The 11593-nt window shown below is 39.7% G+C and overlaps 1 long non-coding RNA gene and 1 pseudogene across 1 annotated transcript; one reads left to right on the top strand and one right to left on the bottom strand.

The window, feature by feature from the left end:
- Positions 1 to 972: 972 nt before the first annotated feature.
- On the top strand, positions 973 to 2674 carry LOC110310825 (annotated as a pseudogene).
- A 921-nt stretch (positions 2675 to 3595) lies between these two features.
- LOC110310605 lies at positions 3596 to 11211 on the bottom strand. Its single transcript, XR_002379854.2, has 3 exons — positions 11106 to 11211; positions 4399 to 4528; positions 3596 to 3685 (listed from the first exon to the last, which is right to left on the bottom strand). It is a non-coding gene; the product is annotated as an uncharacterized LOC110310605 (long non-coding RNA).
- Positions 11212 to 11593: the final 382 nt, after the last annotated feature.

Below are 11593 nucleotides of genomic sequence, written 5' to 3' on the forward strand. Positions count from 1 at the left end.
ATAAGGACCAATGGGATGGAGGCCCTTGGTCCTGTGAAGGCTTGATGCCCCAGTGTAATGGGATGCTAGGGCGGTGAGGTTGGAGTGGGTAGGTGGGTGGAAGAGCCCCCTCATAGAAGCAGGGTAAGGGGGAATGGGATAAGGGATCTATAATTTGATGGGGATTGGTAGATGATCCTTTTGATGTGTTCTTACGTTCGGTTTAAACCTCAGTTTGGACACTTCTTGCTATCTACTCCTTTTGAGTGTGAGAATTTCAGTTTGTTCCAGAGCTTTCAGGTTTATTAAGTTGCTAGTATGAGAACACTCCTTTTTTTTTTAACATTTGGAATTTTATTTAAAAAAATCACAACCATGAACATTGTTACAATTAGAGGCCCTCTTGGTTCTCCACAATGACACTGAGCATGCTCACAAGGGGTCCCCATTGTTAAGTCTTAAAACAACCATCTTAAAAAGGAAAAAACAAAACAAAACAAATCAAAAAACAAAACAAAACAACAAAAAAAACACCTCAGCACACTACTATTTAACTTGCTTTAATGTTTCTTCACAAATGGTGAAAATACTAAAGCACAGACAAGGAGTAATCATAATGTTGTTGCCAATATTATAAATATGGAATTATAAATTTAAAACATTTTCTGGTTTAAAAAATAAATCTGGTCGTCAATGCAGCTCTGCAGGTCTCTGGTAGGGCCGGTCTCTGCGTTCCTGCAGTGCTCGCCTTTATCCATTTTCCCAGGTCCTCCACGTCTGCCTCTTCTTCCTCCCATCTGTTCCATTAAAGGTTCAGGAGGCCCCCCAGGACCACCTCATCTTCCTCCACCAAAGCCACCTCGGTCCATTCCACGGCCACCTTGGAAGACTCCTCTGTCTCCACCTCTGCCACCTCTGAACATTCCTTCAGGACCACCATGGTACATGAATCCTCCTCTTCCTCCTCGCATGCCACCAGGGCCACCTTGAGGAAGGCGAGAAAATGGCATCCACAGATTACAGTACCTATAGTCAAGCTGCAGCCCAGCAGGGCTACAGTGCTTACACCGCACAGCCAACTCAAGGATATGCATAGACCACCCAGGCATATTGGTAACAAAGCTATGGAACCTATGGACAGCCTACTGATGTCAGCTATACCCAGGTTGAGACCACTGCCACTTACGGGCAGACTGCATATGCAACTTCTTACGGACAGTCTCCTACTGGTTATACCACTCCAACTGCCCCCTAGGCATACAGCCAACCTGTGCAAGGATATGGCTCTGGTGCTTATGACACCACCACTGCTACAGTCACCACAACACAGGCCTCTTATGAAGCTCAGACTGCATATGACACCCAGCCTGCCTACCCCACCTATGGCCAGCAGCCAACAGCCACCTCACCTACCAGACCACAAGATGGTAACAAATCTGCTGAGACTAGTCAACCTCAATCTAGCCCGGGGGAGGGGGGGAGCGGTTATAACCAACCCAGCCTAGGATATGGACAGAATAACTAGTTATCCCCAGGTACCTGGGAGCTACCCAATGCAGCCAGTCACCACACCTCCATCTTATCCTCCTACCAGTTACTCATCTTCACAGCCTACTAGTTACTCTCACAGCCTACTAGTTAAGATCAGAGCAGTTACTCTCAGCAGAACACATATGGGCAACCGAGCAGCTATTGACAACAGTGTAGCTATGGTCAACAAAGCAGCTATGGGCAGCAGCCTACTACTAGTTACCCTCCTAAGACTGGATCCTACAGCCAGGCTCCAAGTCAATATAGCCAACAGAGCAGCAGCTACAGGCAGCAGAATTCATTCCAACAGTTCATTCCAGTAGCATAGGTGTTTATGGGCAGGAGTCTGAAGGATTTTCTGGACCAGGAGAGAACCGGAGCTTGAGTGGCATTGATAACTGGGGCAGGGGAAGAGGGGGATTTGACCGTGGAGGCATGAGCAGAGGTGGGCGGGAGGAGGATGCGGTGGAATGGGCAGTGCTGGAGAGCGAGGTGGCTTCAATAAGCCTGGTCGACCCATGGATGAAGGACCAGATCTTGATCTAGGCCTTCCTATAGATCCCGATGAAGACTCTGACAACAGTGCAATTTATGTGCAAGGATTAAATGACAATGTGACTCTGGATGATCTGGCAGACTTCTTTAAGCAGTGTGGGGTTGTCAAGAAGAACAAGAGAACTGGAAAACCCATGATCCATATCTACCTGGATAAGGAGACAGGAAAGCCTAAAGGTGACGCCACAGGGTCCTATGAAGATCCACCAACTGCCAAGGCTCCTGTGGAATGGTTTGATGGAAAAGATTTTCAAGGAAGCAAACTTAAAGTTTCTCTTGCCCAAAAGAAGCCTCCAATGAACAGCATGCGGGGTGGCATGCCACCTCGTGAGGGCAGAGGGATGCCACCACCACTTCGTGGAGGTCCTGGTGGTCCAGGAAGCCTTGAAGGACCCATGGGTCACATGGGAGGCCGTGGAGGAGACAGAGGAGGCTTCCCTCCAGAGGGCCCTGAGGCTCCAGAGAAAAACCCTCTGGAGGAGGAAATGTCCAGCACTGAGCTGGAGACTGGCAGTGTCCCAATATGGGCTGTGGAAACCAGAACTTCACTTGGAGAACAGAATGCAACCAGTGTAAAACAAAACAAAACAAAACAAAACAAAACAAAACAAACAAACAAAAAAGTGTATGTGTGCTGTATACTCATATTCATTGAAGTTTTAAAATGTGTATAATTTCTGTGTTTCTATCTTGACCCATTTTTTATTCAGTAGAGAGCTGACCAGTTTCCATGTGTTTGTAAGCTTCCTGATGTTTCTATTATTGTTGATATCTAGCTTTAATTTATGGTATTCTGATAAGATGCAGGGAGTTATTTTCATTGTCTTGCATTAGTTGAGTCTTGTTTTGTGTCAAAGTGTGGATTCAGTTTCGGAGAAAGTGCTATGAGATACAGGGGAGAAAGTATATGCTTTGTGTTTGAGTAAAATGCTCTGTAAATGTTTGTTAAGTCCATTTGGTTTACAATGACTGTTAACTCCAGTATTTCTCTTTTTTACTTTTTATCTAGTTGATCTGTCCATTGGTGAAAGTAGAGTATTAAAGTCTCCCATTATCAGTGTGTGAGGGTCAATATGTGATTTTAATATGTAACATTATTTCTTTTTGAAACTTGAGTGTCCTTGTGTTTGGAACATAGATATTAAGAATTGAAATGTCATGTAGATTTTTCCCTTTGATGAGATTTTTTTTTTCCTTTGATGAGTATGTAGTGTTCTTTGCTTAGGATATAGCTCTGTTTTGAAGTCTATTATGTTAAGTATTAAAATATCAGTACCAGCTTCCTTCTTAAGCTCTTTTGCATGGAGTATGTTTTTTCCAACCCCTTTCTTTGAGGTAATATCTATCTTTGATAATGAGGTGTATTTTTGGATGTAACAAAAGAATGGTTCCCATTTTCAATTTTATTCTATTAGTCTGTATCACTTTCTTACACACTTAGGATCAACTTCCCAGGGTTAGCACTATCTCAGGTGTGCTGTCCCACAGTATCAATCATTATCCAATAAACTGTCTAACAAACTTACCTATAGGATAGTTTTATTGAGAAATTTCTCAATTGAAATTTCTTTTCCACAATAAATCTAGCTTTTGTCAAGTTCACAAAACATCAACCAAGACACTGTGGAAATAACATTAAAAGATATATAGACAGTTTAGTAATAATAAACACCACAAAATTATTTAGAATATTTTGAAAATTACAAAAAGCAATGAAGTTAAACAAATTCAGATACTATGTAGGCAAAAGGATAGAGTGAAGGGCCCCAATTTGCTAAGACAGACACCATCTTGTAACCAGGACTCCATTTTCTACAGGTCTGTCCTCAGGTTACACTCTAATTATTCAAGAAACAACAAAATGTTCCAGGAAAGAATTATCCTGACATCTGCCACTGTGGAGAGTCTTGCCGCAAGCAATCGCCATTATAAGATGGTGCCGGCCTCCGCTGTGCCTAACTAGTAAACAAGCCTTGTATGCAGGTGCGAGAGTAAACTCACGCCTAGTCACTGCCTATCTCGGGGCGTAGTAATGGGGTTATGGGCGAGCAACAAATCAGGAGCTGACACTCCATGGCTGAGGGCTATATAAGTAACACCATTTTCCGGGTCTGGGTCTTCCTTCCTTAAGAAGCAATAAAGCTTACTGCAGAAGAATCCAGTTGTCCGAGTGTGTTCTTGCCGGCAAGAACGATAGCTCGGGACATGCCACCAGCATAAAAATACCTAACATTCCATAGGCTAAATAGATTGCTTAAGCCAACTGAAATCGTTAACCAATCATTGAACTCCCAAATTGTTAAGCCTGCTGTAACTGCAATAAAATGTCTGAACCTCAGGTTCTTGGGTCTTCTGCACTGCCCCAGTATACCAAAGGGGTTTGAGGGTCCAAGCTTCAGCTTGAATGAAGACTCTGCTTTTGCATACAAGTTGGGCTCAAGCAGGTCTTCAGAGAATCTTGGATCTGGGCATAAGAAGAGGTTATTGTAAATCATTCAAAAGTTGATTCAAGTAAAAGGCATCAGTTAAAATAACTGGAATATGTACCCAAGATAGAATTTCCAAAGCTGAAATGGTAGCATAACTGTGTCATTGATAACATGCAAAGACTTCACTCCTTTTTAGTATCCATTTAATTTTGAACCTGAACTCCTTATTCATCTGCAAAGACACTTCCAGGCCAAGCAAAATGACAGCTAGGTTTCCTGCTCATCATTCTTCATGGCAACTATAATGTAATTTCTTTGCATTTATAATATTTCCTCATAAATTCCTCAGCTGAAGAGGTATAAAGCAAGATTATTTTTGGTCTTGATATTATAAAACAATACTAAAACCAAAACACAAAGATTGCACACTTAACTATCACTATCAGACCTATAAAAAATGTTTTCATGGTTTTTTTTTTGTCCTATTCTACTTTCAGTTATTGTCTTAATAAAGCACATACCATCAGATTGCTTTTGCTAATGTGTAAGAGTTGGGGATGTAATGTTGGTTGGTTAAATGAAGCAGTAGCAATGATCATAAAACAAAATGGAATTTATGACCAAAAAAAAAATGGCAAGTACTCTTGTTTACTTACTTCATTTTGCATGTGTATTATAGATTGGTGTTTAAAGTACATTTGAAGATGCTATATCCAAGGTGCTTTCAAACATACACATTTCTTAAATATAGCCAGTTTTACTGGCATGACCCAAATTTGAAATGGAAACATGAGGCATTTGATAAAATTTGCCCTTATAGTTTAGACGCACAGATTATCATATAACGTTTGTATGATATCTTATGCATGTATTGAAAATGCCGATACATACACATTATTTTCCTTTAAGCCATAGTTATCTATTTCAAAAGCTACTTTTGAAATTTATTATTGAGTCATGCTCCTTAAAAGAAATTCAAATAGGAGAGTCTATCACTTTTGAATTACTTCATTCATTTTAATATTTTCTACTTCTGTCCACTTAACTGAAACTTTCATGATTTCATTTTTCTTTACAATTGAATAGGGGTGGTGTTGGAGGATAATGCACAGGGAGGAAAGGGAGAATTAAATAATATAAGATAAGGAAAATTTTAGAGCTAACATTGTACAATATTTTTAATATTAGCTAGAATTAACATTGTATAAGACTTTTAGTATTAATTCAAACTCCATTGTAAAGCAGTCCTTTGTGCAAATGCTTATCGTGTTTACTTACAAGCAAATAAAAACAAATATTTTGGAGAAATCTTCTTGGATTATTCTGATTATCATCTTGAAGAAGGTTTCTCATGCTTGGCTCTGAAGTTTTGTTGGATAGTCTGTGTTTTTTGGGACTTTTGTCAGCATAAGTGACATAACTTCATTTAAAGTACATATATCTGTATATACATACACTTACATATAATTTTAGTTACATAAACAGCATGACTTCTGATGGGTTTTAAAATATATATTTGGTGTTAATTTTCTTTCTTTCTCTTTCATTTTTTTTGTGTAGACCTCATTTCCCTTCCCTATCCAAATCCCTAATCTCCCCCTAATGCTTACTCATTTCCCCATTCACATTCCTGGCATTATGCTATTGCCCTCTCTAGGCTTCCCTCTTCCTATGGAATCTTTTTTAACTTTCTTGGTTCCTGAGGTTAATACAGCTTACCTACTCACATTAGAAATGTTTGCAGCTAGAAATCATAGATAAAAAAAGAACACATGGCATTTGTTTTTCAGAGTCTGTATTACCCTACTCAATACAATATTTTCTATAGTCATCCACTCATCTGCCAATTTATTATTTTATATTTTTCTTACAGCAGAGTATACACCATATTTTATTATCCATTTATCAAAAGAAGGATTTGAAATTTTTTTCCATTTCTGAAACATTGTGAAACTGAGCAGTTTCTGCACAGTCAAGATATGGTCATTCAAACAGAGAAACAGCCTACTGATTAGGAAAGGACTTTTACCAAGTACATATCCAATAGGGGGCTAATATTCAAAAATATATAAAGAACTCAAATATCAGATTTCAATAAAATGATTAAAATAATCAAAAATTGAATTCTCCATAGAAGCTTGAAGGAGTGAGAAATAAAGAAACATTCCACACCCCTAGCCATCAGGAGAATGCAAATCAAAAGTACTTTTAGATATATCTTCACAATGGTTAAGATCAATAAAACTAGTGACAACTCAGGCTAGGAAATGTATGTAGAAAGGGAAACATTCATCTATTGCTGGTGGGAATGCAAATGTTTATACCTCCCATGGAAACTGGTGGGGAAGTTCCTCAGGAAGGTGGCAATTAATTTATCGTAAGATCCAGTTTTTTCACCCACAGGGTACTTCAGCCTACCAGAGGGACATGAGCTCAACCATGTCTTTTGCTTCTCTGTTCATAAGACCCAGAAAATGGAGACAACCAAGATGTCCCTCAAAAATAAAGTATAAGAAGAAAATGTGGCATGTGTACACATTGGCAAATGGATGGAAATATAGAGATAGCATCCTGAGTGAATGAGTGAGGTAACCTAGACTCAAAAAAGAAAAATAAGGTTATCTACTTGTGTATATGTGTATATTCGCTGTTAAGTTAATTATACTCAAGCTACAATCATAGATTCATAAAGATTAGGTATAGAGTAAAATACTTAGGAAAAGGAAATGGAATAGATACAATAGATAGTTATGGATTGATGAGGAAAAGGCTAGAATGGAAGGATCAAGTGAGGAGAATATGTGGAGTGGGGCATGGTGAGTGATTGCGGGGAGAGACAGCTAGAATTAAGGGCCATCTGAGGGACATTATGGAAATATAATACAGTAGAAGCCTCCTAAAATATATTCACATATGAAGGTGAACAGAATGAAATCACCAAATAATGGGGAAAAGAAGTCCCAACTGACCAGCTCTTGTCACCAAATGAAGCTTCTAGTACCATGACTGAATTACATCTAATTAAGTAGTTGGCCAAAGAAGTCCCATTGGAATCCTCAAACAACCCAGGCAATTGCCAAGGCAACAAGTTCATCTCTACAACTGAAGACAACACTTTAACACAACTCATTAAACAGAGAAGTTGAGTGGGTGCCCAAATACAGCCTTCATAGCTAGAGTCTCTGCTGCAGGAAGAGTGTCTTTCTGCTACAAAAAGAAAAATACAAACATCAATACAGCCTCAAACTCTCTGGTCTGTAATAGTTTCCTACCTGCAAAACATACTAGGGCAATGATAGCACAAAACATATGGAAGTAAGCAGGTAATATCTTAATTGACTTAAGGACAACTAGTATTGATGACATGCATACCTGACACTGCCTAGGTGACCAAGAATCCAGGGTAAAAATGAATTCTATTGTTTGGAAAACACATGTAGCAATAACATAAATATACTCCTAATGACATTCTACAATTCTGATAGATCAGAATTGTATCTTAACTATATCATCAGAAAAACTTCTTAACTATATCATCAGAAAAACTTCTTCCTGTAGCAGAAGGGAACAAATACAAAGAGCCACAAACAGACATTATACACACTCACACACACACACACACACACACACACACACACACACACACGAAAGAGAGAGAGAGAGAGAGAGAAAGACAGAGAGAGACAGGGGGAGACAGAGAGATAGAGGGAGACAGACAGAGACAGAGAGAGCTTGGAACATTCAGCTCTAAATGGGGTATCTCCCTACATCCCTCCCCTCAGGGCTCACAGAACCCTGGGAAAGAAGAAGCAAAAAGAGCATAAGAGTCAATGGGGATCAAGGACACCAAGAAAACAAAGCTCTGTAATCAACATGATCAAAGCACATATCAACACACAGAGCCAGGAGCAGCATATACAAGGCCTTTAAGGGTCTGCACTAGGTCCTTTATGTATATGTATTATGGCATACAGTTTAGTGTTTTTATGGGATTTACAAGTGTCCACATGAGTTTGAATATGTCTCTTGTGTCCTCTTCTGAGCTCTTTTCCTAATGTATTTTCTTTATTTTATCTTGTCTTGTTCAACATGTGATTGTTTTAATTTCATTGCATTATATTTATTTTGTTATTATCATTTAGAAGCCTGTCTGTTTTTCACTGATAGAGAGAAAGACAGTGAATACAGATAGAAGGGGAGGCAAGGAAATTGTAATCAGGATATATTTTATAAGAAAATACCTATTTTCAATAAAAGGAAAAATAGTGTTTTCAGTTCTTGAAGCATCAATGAACATGTTTGAGCACGTATCTGTGGGGTATGATTTTGAGTTACTTGGGGATATTCCAAGGAGTGATATACCAGGGTCTTGGTGTACAATGTCAGACTACATGGAAGACGGATGCTGCCCTTGTTTATGTCTCAGACATGAGCAGTAAGTCCCAAGTGCTGAAGAAACTATATATTTTAAAAACAGAATTCTGGATGTGAGCTGGATTTGACCTGAAAGCTTCCTCTTTAAGGACTAGCTATCATATTGCTGCAAAGCACAATATAATCTCCAAAGGGAGAGGAACAATAAATAATCTGATCTAGCCTATGAACCTCAAAAATGATCAAAATGACAAGAAATCTCTACAGATGCAATTGAGAAACTCAAATCTTAGTGATAACAAATGGCTTTCTAAATGATCATTTGGGCCCCTCAATAGAAGGGCATTTATGCCTGCTACTGTAAATCTAGTTAACTCACTGAGCTTGTGAGCCCATGGAACACAGAAGAGAGTCTTTTCCTGTAACTTTACAAAAAGACCTAAATGCATTCTAAATAATGATCCTTATGCCAACAGATAAGGGTAAGTTTCATCCTTCTTCAATGAAACCTCTCTTTACAGCAGATAGAGATCATTGCCAAAAAACTACACCTAGTCAGAATGCAGAGAACAATGGATTGTGGGATGTCAAACACAAACTGGTATATCTATAATAGAACTCCTCCTTTTAAAGGCAAGGGAATGTTGTCCTTAAAAGAGTTGCCTTGATTATGGTGTCTGCTCACAGCAGTAAAAACCCTATCCAAGACAGAAGTTGGTACCAGTATCTGGGTTATTACTGTGATAGTCCTGACCCTGCTTTTGTTTGGAAGAATGTGGATTTTGGCACTTTGGATTTGGAAAGCAGTGGGATGCTTTGAATGGGGCATAATTGGCTATTTTAGTAGGAATATGGAAGACTTTGTTACCAAGAGTGATTTGAATTGCTCAGACCTGGACCAAGAGTTTTCAGTGGTGAAGAACTTTAGTTATGTTGCCAAGAGACTCTTTTTGTAGTATTTTGGTCAAGAACATGGCTGCGTTTTACCTTTGTCTGAAGAGTCTGCCTGAGGCTAAGGTGAAGAGACTCAGATTAATTGCATTGACAAAGGAAGTCTTAGAAATGCCCACCGTGGACTTTGTTCTCTGCTTAAGTCTCATGAAGAGCATTTTGAATAAGCATAGCAAGTTTAGAAAGGAAAAATATAAAATATATAGTTCGAGTATTAAAGAGGCAGAGGGAAGTGAAATGGAGCTAAATCCTGTGTTCAAGGACATTAAATTGAATTGAGGAGGTGACCTTGGGGCAAGATTCTACCCAGCTAAATTTAAATCCAGCTGTGGTTGTACACAACTTTAATCCCAGAAGATAAAGCCAATCAGATCTCTGAGTTAAAGGCCAGCCTGAGATAAAGCAAGTTCTAGGTCAAGAAAAGCTTAAATGTAGGCATGGTGTGTAAGGAACTTGTGGACACAGGAGGCAAAGCTGTCTGCTGCTTCCAGCTTCCAAGGAAACCAAGCATTGAGTGTGTGTGGGCGTGGATGTGCGAAGGTTACAGTAAGGGAGGTAATGTGTAGATGTCTAAATTATGATTGGCTGAAATTAGTTTTAAAGCCCCCAGTCTGGCACTGAAACTCCCTCAACCCTGGAGCCCAAGAGAGATGCCACAGCGCTCTGCAGCTAGAAGCCAGGCTACATCAGCCTCATCAGAGGTTAGTGAAGTTTGTGTGTGTGTGTGTGTGTGTGTGTGTGTGTGTGTGTGTGTTTGAAGGAGTGTGATCCCATTTCACCATTTACTTGTTTATTGCTACTTATGAATAAATAAGTTATTTTAACCTGTCCTCCCAAGTTCAAGTATTTCCTTTTCTGCCTGTTATTAACCCTGATTAGAGACATGGTGGTACATACCTTTAATCCCAGGAGATAGACATACAGATATCTGAGTTAAAGGTCAAATTGTAAAGCAAGATCCTGGACTTCCAAGTTTAGGCAGAGAAGGAGTTGGAAAACAGGAAGCTAGTGATATTGCTAATGATAACAGAACAAAGGGACCTTGAACCAGCTACTGAAAGCAGCAGAACTGGGCAGCTTTGGCCATGTGGCTCTGGTTTTATAGTCAAGAGATACTGGGCTTTTATAGTTAAGGAGACTACTGGAACAATTGATGCCGGTTAGCTGGAACTAAGAAATTAGCAGTGATTGAGAAGAGATCATCACTCAAACTCCCGAGGAAAATGTTCTGCCTGTCCCTCTAGAGCTTGGCCTATAAGACCCCGACCCTTGGTCAGTGGAACTTACTTTGTGATGCCCCTGAGTGAGACACCAAAACGCAGATTGATGCAAAAGCAAGGAGTTTATTTTCTGGCTCACATCGGATCAAACCTCAGTCAGTCCTTCTAGGCGAGTGACAAGAAGGTGACCCCGAAGGGCTATTACAGGCGGTTTTTATACTTTTTAGGGGCACAGGTTACATCAGCAAGGTTACAGTTCAAACTTACTGGCTAAGCATACTGACCTTTAAACCTACTGGTTAACAAGCATGACATGCATTTGAACTCTGCCTGGGACTTTCCAGAGGGTCAGGTAACAATCAGTCAGTACATTCTGTAAATGTTTACTCAAGAATGTTCCTGTGGGTGGAGAATGGAACTTGGGCTAGCCTTGACTACAGGAGGGAGGGTGAAGCTATAAGGAAGGTGTGGGACTGGAAAACCCCTTAAAGTCTCTCAGGGCAATTTACCATGGCTTACAGGTTCAGAGGTTCAGTCCATTAGCATCAAGGCAGG

This window comes from Mus caroli, chromosome 15, assembly GCF_900094665.2.
Source record: "Mus caroli chromosome 15, CAROLI_EIJ_v1.1, whole genome shotgun sequence".
In the NCBI taxonomy this organism is placed as follows: domain Eukaryota; kingdom Metazoa; phylum Chordata; class Mammalia; order Rodentia; family Muridae; genus Mus; species Mus caroli.